This window comes from Rousettus aegyptiacus, unplaced genomic scaffold, assembly GCF_014176215.1.
Source record: "Rousettus aegyptiacus isolate mRouAeg1 unplaced genomic scaffold, mRouAeg1.p scaffold_m13_p_10, whole genome shotgun sequence".
Lineage (NCBI taxonomy): Eukaryota > Metazoa > Chordata > Mammalia > Chiroptera > Pteropodidae > Rousettus > Rousettus aegyptiacus.
The window spans coordinates 42749057-42768642 of NW_023416285.1; the positions used below are offsets into that span (position 1 = coordinate 42749057).

Consider the following 19586-nt stretch of genomic DNA (forward strand, 5'->3'; position numbering starts at 1 on the left):
GTAATATGTTACAGAATTATTTGATTTCAAAACATGGGGAAGGAAGTACAGGCCCTTTAAAATTTTTGTTTGATTTTTAATTTTTTACTAATCATCTTGGGATTTCTTATAAAAATTAGGGTATTTGGGTTCTTCTTCCCTCCAAATTGCTGAAATTAATTATAATGGTCTGCCCTCCCTTCCTCCCTTTCACTGTGTGTCTTTTCCTTTCACATAATTTTTTATCTTTTTGTTTGGTTCTTTTATATTTGGTCTTACCGCGTTTTTTGTGGAAAGCAAATCATGGATGATGTGTTCATGATGCAAGAATTGTTTTTCTCCTTACAATATCTCTAGTCCTTTTTTAACTATATAATTGCCTACTCAGAGATGTTTCCAAAACCCCAGAGGAATGAATTTTTATAGTTCTGAACCAATGATGTTTCAAAAATTCAAACTTCTTGATATCAGAGTTAAGATTTGGTCTATTTTTGTAAAATGTTTTTAAATTTAATATTTTTAAAACATTTTTACCTTTCTCCAGCATCAGTAGAGTATCCTGATGTTTTTCTGTATTCAAGTGGGCGTTCTGTAATAAGGGGTTTCTTTTGTGGTCAGAGTTTGTTGAAGGAAAACTTTTACAAAATTTTATCAGAAGGTAAGCTATTCTCATGAAAGAACACCTCTTAGTTTATTGTTGCAGACACTCTAAATAGGGATTATGTTTTTTATTTTTTTATTATTTTTTTTAATGTGGGCTTATCTTTATCTCCCTGTTTTTTGGATTATACATTTTTATGTTTTTCATTTCCTGCCCTTGCTAAAGAATGGTCCTGTTCAAGGATTTCAGTTTTATAATGTAGAAGATATATGAAATCCACCTCCCCTTGAACGTAATAGGCAACAACAATAATAACAATATTAATGGCAGAGAACAGTTTCTGTCACCTAGATTTTAGTATATATTACATCATTTATTCTTCATAACAACCCTATGAGATTGATTCTATTATTATACTAATTTTATGCTGCTAAAAAAAGGCAGAGGGAGTTACTTCCCCATGGTCATAGGATTAGGAAATGACACAGCCAGGATTCAGACCTAGGGGTCTGTCTCTGGGACTCAGGTGTTGAACTACCCTGCTGTCCTGCCTCTCTTACATGTGAAGACAGATATCACTTCTATTTTCCTAAAAGTATGAAGCATGTTTAATATATTTGAATTCTTATTTTATATTTGGAGACAATAGTCTGTGAATATTCATTATGTTAAATATTGACTTACCTTGTTTAATAGATATATTTACATACTTAATAATGTTTTATCCTGTTGTAAGAAAATACTTGTTCTATCTTCTCAGGTGACCCTCTATAAGATTAACATCCTATTGTGGGGAAGAATCTTTTGATTTATAATTGAATCCAAGGCTTTGCTATGTCCTAATCATATTTAGTATATTAATTTAACTCATCTGCTTCCTTTGGAAGTTCTGTACCTAGATAAATTTAAATAATCCTGATACCAAAAACTGTAGAACTCAAGTACAGTAAGTATAGCCATGCTTCCAGTAACAGAATGTTTTTAGGTACTTATTCTTCATTTCTTCTTCTGGAGTTGCTTGCACTCTTGTTCTTGTTTCTACCTGCCAATTGGTTTTCTCTGCTTTCTTACCAGTGTGGAGTGGTTAGTTGGGGGTATTAAATTCAGCTAGCCCTGTGCCCCCAGAGCTAAATATCTTGATTACTGTATTCTAAATTCTAACTTGCTGGGAGAGAGAATCTGTTTGTCTCATGTTTGGAAGGATGTCCAGCGCTGTTTAGTCAGCTGCTGGAAGGTCCCTTCCCAACAGAGTTGCCTTTTTAGCAAGTGGGGGAGAGGGCAGGTTTTCTTAGAAGGGCCTATGTGGAAGAAAGTGTCTTTAGTATGGTAACTAAAGCAAACCATTATCCATAAAAAAATTTTTGGATTTGAAGTTTTGATATATTATAAGGTTCTTAATTTAACTCTGCTTTTTCTTACCTTTGTAGGTCATGTGATTTTGTGGCAAACTCATTTTTCAAAGCTCATATAATTCTGGAATTGTGATATATTTTAAGTCTAATTTAATAGTGGAAAATGGTCTGTGAACTAAGTGAATGAATGTTTAGTCATATCTTATAACTTTATTTTGAAATCATATATTATAACTTTGTTGTACTGCTTCTTGCAAATTTTCAGGGGGAAATTTGGAGCCATGATTTTATACTTTGGCTATATATACATGTTTTATAATGATTGTGTAGGTACTGAGGTGTACTGAAGTGTCTAGGTACTATAGTGAGAAGAATTTCAGAATCAGAAGATCTTAACTTGAAATCTTATTTTACCACATACTAGCTAAGCAGCCTTGTTCAAGCACCCTGGCCTCTGACTCTTTCCTCCTTTGTCATGATGAAGCAGCATAGTGTAAGGGAAAGAACAGAAGCTTTGCAGTTAGGCAGACCTGTTTCTAAAGCAGCCTGTTTCTGGTTACTAGGATGTGACCTTGGGCTACTTAACTTCTCTTGTTCTCAATGTTCTCTGCTGTAAAAAGGAATCGATAATAACAGTTTTATGTGATTATGGTTGTTAGTTAGGGTTAAAGAGAGAACTCATGCAAAATGTTGAATGTGGAGCCTGGCATTTGTGGGTACTAGACGTATGTTTATTTTCTGGAACAGAATTATGAGGATCCAGTTAAATCTCTTTGTAAAGAGTGAAGTCCTACACAGGAAACTGAGCTGATGCCTAGGAAACAGAATGTGACTTGGGGTCATAGAGTAGAGTCATGTAGTGATTTCCATTTGTTTTACATTGGAAAAAATCTCTACAGTGATGGTTTTTGAAAAAATATTCTCTAAATGCTATAACATAACATGAAATACATCTATCTGCTTTATAAAAAAAGTAGAATAAATTAGTGTAAAATTTTTGTACTTTGCTTTCGTTTATAGAAAAATGATTCATTGGTCCCAGGGCTGTGTGCTAAAATCAATGGGACTTAGTGAATATTTACAGTCTGGAAGCTTCGCTTTTGATACAGCTAACAGGAATTTATTTAATTTTAAATTTTTTTAAATAAAAGAACAAAAAACCCATTAAAGATTTTGTAACTGATGTAGGAAAAATAATATCTAACAAGGACTGTTATCCAATTGGAATTTTTATTTTTGATAGCTTGGGACCCAGGGTATGGAACCAATCACTAAGGGTATCAGTTGTTAGCATTACAGATTGAAAAGGAATTCGTTAGAGATCTGATTATCTTTAAAAGACTAAGATGATTTCCCCTTTCCCCATTATTTACAAAACCTAATGAGGCAGACAGACTGTCTTTGTAAATTCAAAGACCTCTAACCACATTTCCCGGTGTAATAGAAGATACTTCCATTTTTAGCTGTTTTAATTCTTTAAGCAATATGTGTGGAGAGTAAATGACACCTTTGTTGCATATAAAAATTCTTGCTGTTCTATCGATCATATATTTACATGCTTAGACCTATAAAAATCTAAGCAAAAGAAGTCTGTCTGTAAACTGAATTGATCTTTGATATTTTCTCTCGCTTCATCCTTCTTTCACCCCACCCCCCGACACAAGCACAGTTAAGATTTTAAAATTAAGTTTGAAGGGCAAACGATACTTGTTATAAAAAGACTAAGTAAATCTGGCAATTAAAACAAAACTCATGGGGAGAGGAGGCCATGCTGAGACTTATTTAATCTTCATTACTTTTGTTTAGTTTTTTCCCTTTTTGATTTCGCTTTTACTACCTGAAAGAACAGGTTCACAGAAATATCCCAGTTCTACCAAAAAGAGAGTGAGAATTTCTATAAACTACAAAAGAACTATTTAGGTAAGCTTTTTGTCCTAACAGCGAAATCGTTTAATGAACTTTTTGGTGTGTATCTTGCTATCTATTGTGTTTTATATTCTTAGTGCAAAATATCAAGAAATTTTTATATTTATAAAATAAAGTATTTTTATTGTGCAGCTTAAAGTTGAAAGTTAATTGAATCTATTACTGATATCTGAAATCTGCAAGTATAGGTGCACAAGTGAGATTCTAGAATCCAGATATAAATATGTATTGTATAACTTTTGTATGTAATATACATAAACATGCTATATATAGGTAGTTTTATATAATTATATATTGATGCCTTGAATTGAGAAATTTAAAAAAGAATCTATAAAATTAAAGCAGTAGAAACATGATTCCATGTTTACTTATAAATATTCCTGAACACAGAATATACTTTACCAATAATACTGTTCTCGATGAACTTCCAATAAAACGTAAGATATTTATAAAGACATAAAGCAAGAACTTTTCTTTGGTTATGTTCAGTTTGCTGTTCCATTAGGAACAATTGAGAGATGGCCAGTTAATCTCAAAATGCTGACATTTTTTTATTATACAAATTCCTGTTTACTATGAAATCCTAGAGAATTGACTTCTCTTCTTCCTTCCCCCTTCCTCTTACCCTTTCTAACTTTTCCTTCCCTACTTTTCGATACTCTGCCTTTTTGTTTCTTTTCCTTTCCTTCCCTCCTGTTTCCTGGGTTTTCCTTTCATTGTTTCTTTGTCAGGACCTCCTCCCTTTTCCCCAAGTTTCTATCCCATGTTATTTGTGCAAGAGACACTGAATATATTGCTAAATAGCAGTTTAAGATTAAGAACCTTCCTGTAGTGGTTTTATGATGAAGTTTATAATAATGTTATACTAATCTTTAAGTCTTTGGGCCGATAATTCTTGCTTATTTGCTTCTCAAGATCCAAAGTAATATATTTTATCAGTGTTGGAATTTTTAAGTTGATTCTGTAACTTCTTTCTTACTTATAGTTAGAACCAATTGAGAAATACAGAGTGTAACACGATCATATTTCATTTGGGGAAAGGTACTCTGGAGCAGTGTTTAAAATGGTTTAGAATCAAGACTGGAGGAAAGGTGATTATTTATAGATTGCAGCAGTAAATTAAATGAGAGATCCTAACCGATTATTAGGTCCTGAACCTAGTGAGTATGATTGGAGAAAAAAGGACAAATATAAAAGATATCCCCTTATGATATGCTTTCTTTGGGCATGAGGAGTTGAAAGAAAGGACAGAAATGAATTGAAACCATTGGGGAATCTAGACTGACTGCCAAGTTTCTAGCTGGATAACTGGTTGACACTGGACCTGTTCGGCTGTGTAGAAATTACAGACACAAATATAATTTAGGGAGAAAAATAATGTTTTGAGACTTTGAATATAATGATGCTTTTTGGAAATAATTTCAAACTTGCAGAAAAGTTGCCAAAGTAATAATGTTCGTTATTACTGTCCAAATTCACCAGTTGTCGACCTTTTGTTCCAAATGCTTTATTATTCACTTTGTGAATAAGTGTCTCTGTGTATATATTTGTAAATACACATATAGGCATATATGTTATTTTCATGGACTCATTTGAGAGTTACACTGAATATATCATAACCCTTTGGGCCTAATCACATTCTTAGTTCAAGATCCCTACACTGAAAACAAAACATTGCTCAGGGAACATTTTTTAAAACCCAAAAAACTAGAGAAATACACAGTTTTCATTAATACCTTAGTCTGAATTTCTGAAGAATAAGGATAATCTCTTTCATAACAGCCTAAACATTTCAGTAGATTTAACATTTACTTTATCTCTCAGTTGTTTTCCAATTTTGTCAGTTGTTCAGACAAACATCCTGTATAGAAAATTCCTTCCCTCCAGTACAAAATTCAGTCTATGATCATATATTGCATTTAGATGTCATGTCTATAGCATTTTAAAAAATCTTTTTAACCTTCTTAATTCTTTTTAATCTTTCTTTGTCATTTATAGCATCGACATTTTTAAAATACAGTTGACTTTTGACCAACGTGGACATTAAGTGTGCTGGCACAAGGAAGTTGAAAATCCATATATAACTTTTGACTTCCTAAAAACTTAACTACTAATAGCCTACGGTTAACTGGAAATCTTACCAATAGCATGAAAACTAGATTAATACTTATTTTGTATGTTACATCTATTATATATACTGTATTCTTATAATAAAATAAACTAGAGAAAAACATGTTACTAAGAAAAACATAAGGAACAGAAAATACATATATTTTACCATGATATACCTAATATTTTCTTAAATTTTTCATTATTTCTTGGCTGCGTGATTTGTCTGAGTTTTACATATTGTCACAAATCTTCAAAAAAAATTCCAATAATATATCCATGTATAAGTGGACCCATGCCTTTCAAACCCATGTTGTTCAAGTGTCAGTGGTATACAGTCACCTTCCCATTCCCTTTCTCCCCCGACTTTTTTTAAACAGTGCATTCTTTATCTTTATCTTTGGTATACCTTATGTTTCCTCTTGATAAGACTTAGGTTATGCATTTCTGGATGGAATATTACATGGGGGACGTGTCTTTCTTTGCACATCTCATCGAGAAGTATACAATGTCCATTTGCCCCTCATTTGTGATCTAAATTTTAACAACCTTGTTTCACTGTCTGATTTCTCCACTATATAGTTATTATACTTCCTTACAACTAATAAGCAGTCTGTGAAGAAATACTTCAAACAATTAAAATACTCCGCTTCTCATCAAAATTTCTTCCCCTGTATGTAGGATTCATTGATGATAACTTGCTTGAACCAGTATTTACTGTTATGATTGTAAATTTTTTTTCCCAGCCCCAGCACTGCCTCTACTTTTACCATTCATTACTTAGCATTCTGTTGTTATTAGAGCCCTTTTATTTATCCATCTATATGTATCGTTTTATTTATTATCACACTCATAGGTTCCTATTTTTCCCTCAAATATTAACAATTCATTACTATTCTTAAATATTTTGGTGCTGAAATTGTCCCAGATCTAATCAGTGAGACTGTCTTTTATCATGCCAGTACTGTATCCTTTTACAAGCCTTCATCATTTTTTTGAGTAGTTTATTATTTTTATTATTTATAATAAGGATCATCTTTTATCTTCTCTACCCAGCCCAAGAATCAGTCATTTCTCCTGTGAGACCTCATCCTTTTTAATGAAGAATAGTACTTGGAACCAAGATCTGGACACTTAGTATGTATATTACTGCTAGATATCTTTGCTTCTGGGCCCTATAGGGGGACAAAAGTAGAAAATATATGTATTTTTATATATACATGTAATACATGTGCATACGTATACACACATTTGCATGCCTATGTTCACATATGCTCATGTAACATGGATATAGGTATGAACACGATTATATACTTTAGAAATATGAGTTCACACTGATTCTCCCAATTCTCCCTTTTTCTATAGTGAAAACATGGGCTCTTAACAATACCAACATTTTTACTCATTTGCTCTAAATGAGAATCATCTAATTTGGTTCAAAATTGCTTCACCTATACCACTACAAAAACAAACAAACAATAACACCCCACCCTTATAGCTAACCGCCTTCATTAGTTTCTTGTTTATCTTTCTGACTTTTCTTTTTGTAACGGTAAGAGATATGTGTATGTTTTCTCACTTCCCTTTTTTTTCCTAAGACAAAGTTGTGGGTAGTGTGCTCTCTCTATTAGCACTTTGGCACTTAGCTGTTTTCACTGGAAAATATACTCTGGAAATCATTCCATATCAGTTATAGAGTTTGTCATTGTTCTGTGTGAATGATGCCAGTTAATTCATCTGTTTTCTATGTTTGGCTCTTCAGGTAGTTTCTAGTACTTGGCCATTATCGAGCGCGCATATGTCTTTTTATACATTTGGAGGTGTATCTTTAGGATAAATGTAAGAGTGGGATTGCTGGGTCAAAGGGTAAATGGATATGTAGTTTTGCTAGGTGTTACCAAAGTTCCTTTGCATAGGTTGTGCTCTTTTGCATTCCCACCAGTGATGTACTGTGAGAGTGCCTGTTTTCCCATAGCCTTACAAAGAGAGTGTATTGTCAGGCTTTTAAATTTTTGCCAAGCTGAAGGGCAAAGAAATGGTGTCTCAGTGTATTTTTCTTATGAGTTAAGTTTAACATTTTTCAAATCTGTAAGAGCCATGTATATGGCAGGGGTGGATGGCTGTACATATCTTTTTCCATTTTTCTCTAGGATTTTTGGTCTTTTTTCTTCTTTTATTAAGGAATATTAGGAATATTAGTTCTTTATTTGTAATGTGTATCACAAATACTTTCTCCTAGTGTTCTTATTTGTCATTTCATTTTGCTTATGGTGTGTTTTTTTACCAAAGATTTTTAAAAATATTGTTGTCAAAGTTATTAATGATTTCTATTATTGCTCTGACATTTTGACATATAGTTAGAAAACATAATGAATTTGAAATGAATTTGTAGTATTTAACAGTGAAAGAAAGAGGTAGTTATCTATACCAGAGAAATAGGAATAATTCTCTCTGCTCAATTTATTACTGGCCCACAATCTTACCTTTTAAAGCCTGAACCATAATAATTTGCTATTCCATATATAGAATATGCCAATTTATTTAATTTACACTTTTTATTACAGAAAATTTCAAACATCCTTAAATTTTACATTTATAAATCTATCATCTAGCTTCTGTAATTATCAATTCTTTTAATGCTCCTATGCCAAATGACCTAAATTAATAGGTTTTCAGTTATTGTGAATTATCTTTGTAAAGAAGGTTTCAACTAGCCTTTGTAGGCTTTGGCCAACTGGCCTCCCAGGCTCTCTGGCCTCTTTTAAATGATCTTGGCACCAGACTTGACCTCTTTCAGGCTTCTATAACTCCACCATCTCTACAAATCCGAAGTGTGTAAAACAAATGGTAAGAGGTCAGAGACTAAAATGTTGCCATAGATCAGTGAAATAACTCAAAAGAGGTCTGGTTGATTGATGCATTAAAAGTTACATCAGTTACTTCAGATCAAAGTAAATGCTGTTTATTGTATACATGTTTGTTTATATGTATACGTATTCATTTCTTTTCCGTGGCTCAATGTTAATTAGAATAAAACCAGCAAACGCCTTTTGCCAGTGAGTCCAAGAAGACAACCTATTGATGTTTGCTAGCCAGGCTCTAAGCATAACACAAAAAACACTCAATTCTAACATGCTTAATTGAATTTTCTTTGTACCACACTTACTTTAAACTGAAATTATATTGCTTTCACTTGATAGCCTCCATGGAAATTGTTTTGTTAATTCAGTATATTAATTTTCAGTTTCTCAAGAGTCCATGATTAGTTTGAAAGAATGATTAGAGATCACAAGAGCCCTGGGATTTCTTCATTTCATTTAAAAGCCTGTGTACTATTTGGAACAACATTCTTGAAACATCAAAACTCAGTTGAAGCACAGCATTAGAGTTTTAGAATAGCTTCCCCTCCTTCTCAAATATTAGCTGACCAGTCACTTGCTGATTACCATATGCTGAGACTATCAGTATTCTTCTGAAAATACTTTCACAGCTAGGAAGGAAAATCTATCAATGAATTCTTATCTAGTGCTTATAAATTATTTTCATAAGTTAAGTCCACACTTGGTTTCTTTTTTCTTTTTTTTCTTTTTTTTTTGCTGAGAAAAGCAGTGGTGATAATCATAGCAAGACAGAATGCTTGCTAGCAAGAAGAGAGTGAAAAGGATGGCATAATTACAGGGGAATGTGGCTGCTTAGGCCTTTATTCAATTCCTCCAGTGCCCATCTTTTGTGGACTTGCCTTGATGAACTAAATGTTATCTTTTGCTTGTTTTTTGCATTTGTTGTTTTTATGTCTTAATTTTTTTTTTTTAGTTTATAATATTGTTCAGCTGTCCATAAAAAATGATGATTTTCTTATTAGCTATCCAGCATGATAATAAAACATGATCTTTTTTGATTAATATCTTATCCCTAAATATATGATGAGGCTCTACTTTTGTGGATTTCCCAATTAAGTTTATTATTAGTTTTTGGAAAATGGTGACATTTCTGATTAGAAAATAGCATGGTAAATGACTAGTTTGTGCTACTTGCCAAAAGTATGAGACAAATTGTCACACTTGTGTGTCTGTGTATAATTAGGATCTTTCTTCCTAATTCCTGTTAATCGAGGTCTGCACACTTAAAGTTCCTACTTTCTAGAAGTTCTACAGTTTTTATTGTTCAAAATTTACACATTTTTCTCTTAGATGTCCCATTTTTAAACTAGTTTAAAGAGAAAGTTCTAGATGTGGAAATAGAAACAAAGTAAAAATAGACAACTAAAGATTTCTAGCCTTCAATGATCTTGGCTTTTATTTCTATGCAGTGTTTGTGAGTTTAGTTTGTCTTGAATGCCAAGTTCTTGTTCTTGCTGTAAAAACAAAAGCCCTTCAATCGGTTAATTTATAGTCTTCTCTTTTAGTTTGGGCAGTGTAATTGGACATTTGATTTTAATGTTGAATACATACTTTGAAAATAGTATTGCATCAGTTTATGTTTTAAAATTATGTTATGATAGACTTTAGATCTAATTAAATTCCATTTCACGAATAATATTGAATCTTAAATGTTTAATTTTTTAAAATTGTAATTAAAATAATACATAAGCTAAAATTTACCATTTTAACCTTTTTTAAGTGTACAATTCAGTGGCATTATATACAGTCCGATTGTCGTATAGCCATTACTGCTATCTGTTACCATTCTTTTCATTGTTCCAAACAGAAACTCTGTACTCATTAGGCAGTAACTCCCCATTCTCCTTTCTCCTGGCCCCTGGTAACCTTTATTCTATTTTTTTTCTCTTATAAATGTTAATGTCCATATTCTAGATATTCCATGTAAAGTGTAATCATTCAATATTTGCCCTTCCTTTTGTGTCTGACTTATTTCACTTAGTATAATGTTTTCAGTTTCGAATACAAAATTTTCCAGGTTCAATCCTTGTTGTTGCATTTATCAGAACTTTATTTTATTCGTGGCTGAATATTATTCCATTGTATGTATATACCACGGTGTGTTTATTCATTCATCTTATTGATGGACACTGGTTATTTCTACATTTTGCTATTGTGAAAACTGATAGTATGAATATTAGCGTACAAGTATCTGTTTATGAGAATCTCTGTCTTCAGTTCTTGTGTATATATACCTAAGAGTGGACTTGCTGGGCCATGTGGTAACTTTTTGTTTAACTTTTTGAGGAAATGACATACTATTTTCCACAGTGGCTATACCATTTTACATTATCACTGACAATGCACCAGGGTTCCAATTCTCTATATCCTTGCCAACACTTGTTATTTTCCATTTTTTAATAATAGCCATACTAAGTGGATGCGATCTCATTGTGGTTTTGATGTGCATTTTCTTAATGACTAATAATATTGAGCATATTTCATATGCTTATTGAATATTTGCATTTCTTCTTTGGTGAAGTATCTGTTTAGGTTCTTGGCCTATTTTTTATTGGGTTGTGTTTTTGACGCTGAGTTGTGGGTTGTCTTTTCATTCTCCCGAGAGTGCACTTTGATGAACAAAAAATTTTAATTTTGATGAAGATTAAGTCTAATGTCTTTTTCTTTTTCTTTTTTCTTTTTTTTGGCTGGCGATTTTGGTGCCATATTTAAGAAACCATTGCCAAATCCAAGATTGTAAAGCTATTATGTTTTTTTGTAAGAGTTTTATAGTTTTAGCTTTTAAATTTAGGTATGTGATCCATTATAAGTCAATTTTTGTATGTGTTGTAAGGTAAGGGTTTAACTTCATTTTTTTGTATGTGGATAGGAATTCCCCCAGCACCTTTATTTATTTATTTATTTTTTAAACTGTTCTTTTTCTATTGAATAGTCTTGGCTTCCTTGTTGAAAATCAACTGGGATATATGTGAGAGTTTATTTCTGGGCTCTCTCTCTATTCCATTGGTCTATATGCCCATCCCTGTGCCAGAACAACATTGTTTATTACTATATGAAATGTTTTGTTTTTAATTAATTGTCATTCCTAATATGTGCCTTTTAATATAGATCTAATACAATCTTTAAATTTTGCTTTTATTAGTTACATTTAGTCAATAGTACTCCGAAAAGAACTACAAATGTCAACTTGATAAATAAGTACTGTTGGAATTAGTATACCAGAAATTGTATTATTCCATTGTATTATTCCATTAATACAATTGTATTATTCCAAAGAAATTGTACTTTCTTTGGAAATGAGAGGGAAAAGCATAGAGATGCGTTTTTTTTCTCAAATACTTAAAAAATGAAATATTGCTTGTTTTTACAGAAAGAAAAAGGATGGGAAAGGCCAATTATTTTCATAATCTAGTTAAATATCCCTTTAATTTCATGTTAAATGTCACTTTTATTTTAGTTCCAGAAATAATCTACTTAATGAAAACTCTTCAACAATTTCATAACAGAAAATACTGGCATTTTGTGAGTAACATTTTCAATAAGAAGGTGGTAATTGTAGACTTTTGATTATTAAGCCAGATCCAAATGATTGTGCTTATTAGTCTCATTTATATTATAAATATCTGACTTAATTCTGTGTCCTTTCAGATTGCAATAAAGATTAGAAAATTAGAATATCAGACATTATTTTCTTTCTCTGTTAATATACAAATTTTATTTTCATTACCTTTTTCAGGGTAGGTTTGTGCCCCCTCCCTTTTATTATAAAATAATATTTCTTCCAATATTTTAACTTTAAGTAAGTTATGCAGGATTTAGAATTATGAACTAGAAAAGCTTTGTAACAAGAACACTGAATTATAAATGTAAGGCAAAAACTTCTAAGAAAGTACAGTTTAAGCTTTTTAACATTTATTTTAAATAGTTAATTCTACCCCAAATAGGAACAGTCAGTTGTATTCTGACATATCTGACTCATATATTCAGAACTAAAAATATCTTTTTAGTTCTTTTATCTAAAAAGGGGAAAAAATAGAACTATACATGATATTAGCAGTAAAACATGTTAGAAATGTACAAAGAGTTGGAATTATCAGTTATAAATGACTATTAAGGTTTTAGATTATGTAAATCAGAATGGTGCAAAACTGTTTATGCCTTCATCATATTAACTTTATTACTCCATTTTTTTAGGACAGTCATAATTTTAAAATTTATTTCCATTTTCAGAATGTGTTGACTTTTTTTTTAATTTAAAAAGTATGCTACATATACTAATTAAGATTTTTATTTGTTCTAAATATTTTCATGTTACCGTGATTTTCCTCTCAGAGATTTGGAGATATTGATGACATTTAATTTCAAATACAATCACAAAGTCCTGTCTTTATCTCTTCTTAATATCACTCTTTTCACCTACTACTTTTTTTCTTCTTGTTGCTAACATATTTCAGGTCCATCATCCTGCCTAAACTGAATGGCTGTAATTTCCTCTCTACTGTCTGGATTAGAGGAAGCTCCTTTGGAGCTCTTTTCTGTATTGCAGTAAGAGTCCTCTTTGTAGAACACAAGTCTGACTTTCTTACTCCTTGGAATTCTCAGTGTCTCCCTGTTGCATTCAGATAAAGCTCACAGTATGACATACACAACCAGTGCTTATGTATATCCAGTCTCTTCATGTGCTGTTATATACACTTTCCTCATTTCTTACACATAGAGATATATACCCTCATTCACTCTTTCCTTCTGCAACAACTTCTCCCTTTGCCTTTTGAAATCTGATATTGTGAGCTGGGTGTTCAGATACAATCTTATATTTGCAGTTTTAGAGCAATTTTAAGCATTTATTATCTCAGTTTCTGTGGGTCAGGTACTCAGGAGTGGTTTAGCTGGATGGTTCTGGCTTAGAATCGCCCATGAGGTTATAATTAAAATGTTAGCTAGGCTATGACTGGTCCTGAAGGATCTTTCACTCTCATGCTGTTGACAGAAGGCCTCAGTTTCTTGCTGACCTTTGACAGGAAGCATGAGTTCCTATTGATGTAGACCCCTCTGTAGAGCTACTTGAGTGTCCTTACAACATGGAAGTTGGCTTCCTTCAGAGCAAGTGATCCAAGAAAGAGAGCAAGGAGGAAGCCACAGTGCCTTTTATGATTTGGTCACACACAGTCATTGCCCATGTTCTGTTCCGTAGAAACATGTCACAAAATACATAACTCACAATTAAGAGGAGAATAATTAAGCTACCTTAAAGGGAGGAATATCAAAGAACTTGTGGATACAGCATCACAGAATGTAACAGTAATTTATGATTCTTTCTTGAACCTGACCCTCTTGATAAAGTACATTTGTCCAAGTAGAAATGCTTTGAAATTTTATTGCAGTTCTTTCACTTATATCATGGAAATAAAATAAGAAAGTCATTGTTTAAGTTCTGTTTCCTGTATGATAACTGTGACACAGAATTTAGTGCTTTAAAGATTATTATAGATCTTTTAAAAACCAAACACATCCATCTATGAGCTGTATTTATACACTTTTAAAAGAGAAAATCATGTCTTTTAAACTTGTAGCTTAAAACACAGTTTAAATTAATTGTACAAAATTAAAGTCTTTTTTAGCTTAATACACATAACTTGCTCATTCAAGGAAAATCAGAGTACTTAATATGTGCCAGCTTTTTTTTATTCGGTACTTAATATGTGCCAGCTTATTTTTATTTCATATATATTGGTGAACAGAACAGACATGCTCTGGTAGAGAGTTTATAATCTGGTAGAAAGCAAATAATAAACAGATAAATTATTTACCAGTAATGATAAGTGCTATCTGTGGAAGAAATGAAAAAGGTGATGTAATAAAGAATTATGGGAAGGTAGAGGTACTTTTATACTTTCAAAAAAGATTTGTCTGGGGGGTGACCTTGAGCCAAGAACTGAAGGAGCTATCCCTGCCAACAGCATTCAGGAAGAGGGGAATGCCCCGCAGTGTGAACAGTTGGTATATGAGGAATTGAAAGGATGCCTGGATATGTCCAGGGGAGAGTGGAATGAAGTTTGAGACATAGAAAGGGATCATATTATCTAGAGTTTAAGAGCCATGATAAGCTGGAATTCCTAGGGCATAATATGGATTTTATTCATATTAAAAACATGGAAGGATTTTGAAATTACGTATTATGATTTGTGCTAACCAAAAAAAAAAAAAAAAAAAGCACTTGGGCTGTAAGAAAGTGGGAAAATAGTAAGGAGGCCATTAATAATAGTCCAGGTGAAAAATCATGGGAGAGAAAGGATGGATTTGAGATCTAATTTGTCAGTAGAACTAATGAGACTTAACATGAAGTATGAGGGAGAAGGAGAGTACCCAGGTGTTTTGGGTTAAGAACAATACCCAGGTGTTCTGGGTTAAGCTAATGGGTGAATGGTATTGTCCTTAAATGAGATTGGAGGTCAGTGACAAAGGAAGTCAAGGGTTTATTTTTGACATTGTCCATTTTGTGATGTCTGGAAGTCATCTAGTGGACATGTCAGATGGCAGGTAGTTATGCAGTTGTAGAGCCTAGAGATTTGAGAGGAGATACACAGATGGTATTTAAAATTGTGGAATGGTTGAGATTCTTTCTTAGGAGGAAATGCCCTAGGAATTCCAGCTCTTAGAATTTGCATGCATGAGCAACATTTTTGCTTACTTTGTAAAGATCAAAAGACAAAAGTGCAGCACAGAAAGTTTGGTTTATTTGTGTCTAATATACATAAATATATAAAGGACATGTTTTTTTAAAAAAATTGGCAGCAATATGGTATATGAGAAAGAAATTTAAATTTCTACCCAACTACTTATTAAATGAATGAAACCACTTACTTGCTGAGTCTTTGGAATTTTGCCTCTCTGAACCTCAGTTTCCTTATCTGCTAAAGAGAATAAAAGCAGTTGTTTAGGTTAGATAAATTAATTTATCTGGTGACTAGGACAGTGTCAGGTACATAGTAAATAGTCAATGTTATTTTATGTCCCCTTCCCTTCCTTGCTCTTCATTGTTTACGTGTATGTCTGTGAACAGAACTACCTTGAAACTGGTGTTATTTTAATGCACATATCCCTTATTCTTATATGGTAATAGATCAGTTGACCAACATAGATATACTACACATAAATACGTATATGTGTGTATAGCATAGTTTCTTAAACTATATCCTGTCATAACTCTGCTGCCTTTAAAGAAGGTTATTAAATAATGAAACACTAAGATAAAGGTTTGTTTTGAAATATTTTTGAAGTCTAATGAATGGGAGAATTAATTAAAACAGTATTATAAAATTATTTCTGCTCATGTATTAAAACTTTGTAATTATTAATATAGAATTCTCAGTTGCATATCACATTATTCAAGTCAGATGTAAGATTAGCTAATGTACTTTGAAGGCAAAGATAAACTGTTAAATTTGAATGCATGAGGTCTGTTTCTAATTCTTCCTTCCACTCTCCACACCCTCCCTCCAAATAAAAGTGGTGACTCAAACAAGCTCTCTTCATGCTCTGCTGTGGAAGATATTTTAGAGGTGATACATTATTTTGAAATATGTGATCATGTGTGTAATACCAAAGGGAAAACTTTTATTCCACATGTATTATTTAGGGTTTTTCTTTCCTAATGTTCCCAGTTCTGCTACTTAATGTTTTGGAAAGACTGATACGCATTGTAGAATGGGGCTTACAGTGGACCTCCTTATCTAGTTCCTTATACGTGGGATAATCTACGAAACTTTAGTATTAGTATTTCGAGATTCTTATAGGTTTTGGCAAAGTGTTACAGAGAAACCCCTTTTCCTTTCAATACTCTGTGATAAAGTGGAAAACTCTGTCCAGTAGGTATATCAACCCTTTTACCATTAATTTATGAATTTATATTATTGTAGAATGATATACTATATCTCAATTCTTAGATACATATTTTTTTCTCATTTGCAGGATTTTGAAACTAAAATCATCTTACCAACTCATCTTACCATAGATAGGATAGGAAATTACCATTTTTTAAAAAAATTGGCAGCATTCTTTCTTGGTAATATGTAAAATAATTGTCTTATAATTAGTGATATCTTAGATTTGATGAAGTATGGTAGTCCTTCAACTGCAGGTCTCTAGTCATAGAATGCATTTGATATTTATGTTTATGTAAAGTAAGAATCAGTTTTGTTAAGATCAGATCATATTTTTTACATTTGTTTTTTGCTTGATATCAAATTTAACACAGAGGTCAACAAACTTTTTCTTTTTCTTTTTTTTTTTCTTTTTTCTTTTTTTGCAAAAGACCATGTACTAAATATCTTAGGCTTTGTAGGCCATGTGACCCTGTTGCAGCTATCCGACTCTGTTGTTATAGCCTTAGATAATACAAATGAACATTGCTATGTTCCAATATAACTTTATTTACAAAAACAAACTGCAGGTCAAATTTAGCCAATGAGCTATAGTGTACCAAGTATAATGTAGTAGAACATTATAATGATCAAATCATATCTGAAACATTTACCTTCTGAAATACTTCTCCTAGATTATCTTTGAGCCTTTGCCCCATGAATCTATACTTAAAATTTTCTTTTTGTTCCCATCTGTTGCTTGTTCCTTCCATCTGCCTGTGCCTAGCTCGTCATTTTCTTAAGTTCATGAACCAGTAGATATTTTGTCTTTCTTCATGTGAATGAACTTTGGTTCAAGTTTGCCACATACTCTAAAAAATAATTTGTCAGTTTGTGGTTTATTACTCCATAGATAATCTAAGATCAGTGAAAAATTATTAACATATTAATGGGTCAGAGATATTTTAATAGTGTGCCTGAAAATAAGAGTTTGTTTACTTTTGAAGTTTAGTCCTCTGCCTTGATTGGCAGGGTCGGTACCAGAAAGTTGACTACATTTGGATCCATGCTGATAAAGTTAAATTTTAGGAGTAACCTAATGAAGTTGAATATGAAATCATTACAAGCACCAGCTCTGGGACCAGACAGCCTGACTAAATCTAGGCTCTACCACTTACTAGTCTTGTGACCTTAGGCTAGTTAGTTAACCTCTCTTTGCCTCAATTCCTCTTCTATAAAATGTGGAGAATGATAGTACTTATTTCATAGGATTGTTTTGAGGATTAAATTAATACCTAGAACTTGCGCGTCATAAATGAATAAAAATATGATTTCAAACGTAAGATACCTGGTATTTCGAAACATTTCCATTACTGTTGAATTAAGTCAGAATAATTTGGCATTTAAAATGATAAAAGAAGGGCTTATAATGAATAGTGTTTTCTCATTACCACGGACATATTTAAAGACCAGTCTTTTCTCTCTGTTTACCCATGGCAGGTATCTACTGTCTGGCTCTCAGTGTATGTTAGTTAAATGAATGGAAATTTGCATTTTTGTCTCGGGGTGCTAATTTTCCAGTTATCCGCCTAAGTTTTATAAGCCCATTTTTTTATAATTTGGAGAGAAAGTGGTCTATTGCTCATTGAAAAACATGTTGTTTTGTATGCCACTAGAAAATAAGATAATCCATGAATTATTCTTCAAGCCTTTCTTCTACTTCATTTTCCTCCCTTTCATTACCTCCTAGCGATCTTTCTGATAGAGAATGCTATACTAAATACAAATACATTTAACTTTTGTTTAATCTCAGAATAGGCTGGGTTAATAACTGACATATTACAATGGCTATAAAAACTATCACTATTAGCAATGTTGGCTTTAATTTTTCTTCTCATGCCATAACTTGAGATATAAACTTATTTCAGTTTTTAATGATAAGAAAATGCCCCTTTAATACTATTTCTATACTCATTTATATTTCCTTTTTATACTTATTAGGTTTAACCATATAAAATTATAGATACTCTACCTTTTCTGGCCTAACCAAAAAGGCAATTTCATTTGGCTCACTTAATAGAAAGCAATAATTTTTTTCTGAAAGTTTTATACTCTTTGTGGTTTGGTTTGGTTTGGTTTTAGCAGTTTGCAGTTTTCATCCGTTTAACAACATAATACATTTTTTGATTTTTAAATGTTAATAATAGACATCTAGGGGACTTTGAGAACTATAAGTTGTTAGTTATAAGCTATTTGTTAAGCTTCTAAGCTTCTGGGACCAGATAAAAGGCCGTACGTATAGTATCTCTGATCCTGACAGTAGGCCTGGAAAAGGAATTATTGTACATGTCAGAGCTAGGATTTGAATTCTTCTTAATGGCCTGCTCTTAGAAGTTACGTGATGGTATCACTCTATGTTTGGTAGAAGTGAGTCCCCATTCAAGAGGAAGGGAAATAGGCTCCTCTTTTTGAAGGTAGGAGCGTCAACGAATTCGTTGACATTTTAAAATCACCATAAATGGCTAGAGATTTTTGGATGTGCTTTCTGGGGTAAAATTTTTTGGATGTGCTTTCTGGGGTAAAATTTTGTTTTGTCCTTTAAAATTTTTTTTCTCCTTGAGGTTGATTTAAATCATTTACAGATTAGGGATCACTCTTGAGTTCTTTGTCTTCCAAGTTTAATTTGAGTCGTGGTCTTTTTAATTATACACAATGGAAGTAATTCATCTGAATGTCCTCACTGTTACAAGGATGTTAATCTTCCAGTTTTCCATGTTTAATCTTTTAAAAATCTATTTATTGGATTTATAAAATATAAAACTAATTTTACAAGTTGCTTTTCTTGTTGATCCTGTAA

General features: G+C 32.3%; 1 protein-coding gene across 10 annotated transcripts in view; it reads left to right on the plus strand.

The window, feature by feature from the left end:
• The window catches only part of WDFY3 (WD repeat and FYVE domain containing 3), a 223490-nt gene that overhangs the window by 30326 nt on the left and 173578 nt on the right, over window positions 1-19586 (plus strand). The window contains exon 3 of one of the 10 annotated variants that reach the window (XM_036227766.1): window positions 7024-7104. The exons of the other annotated variants lie outside the window; for them this stretch is intronic. The gene's annotated coding sequence lies outside the window, so the exon portion shown is untranslated. The remainder of the gene's footprint in view (window positions 1-7023; window positions 7105-19586) is intronic. 10 annotated transcript variants of the gene reach the window in all.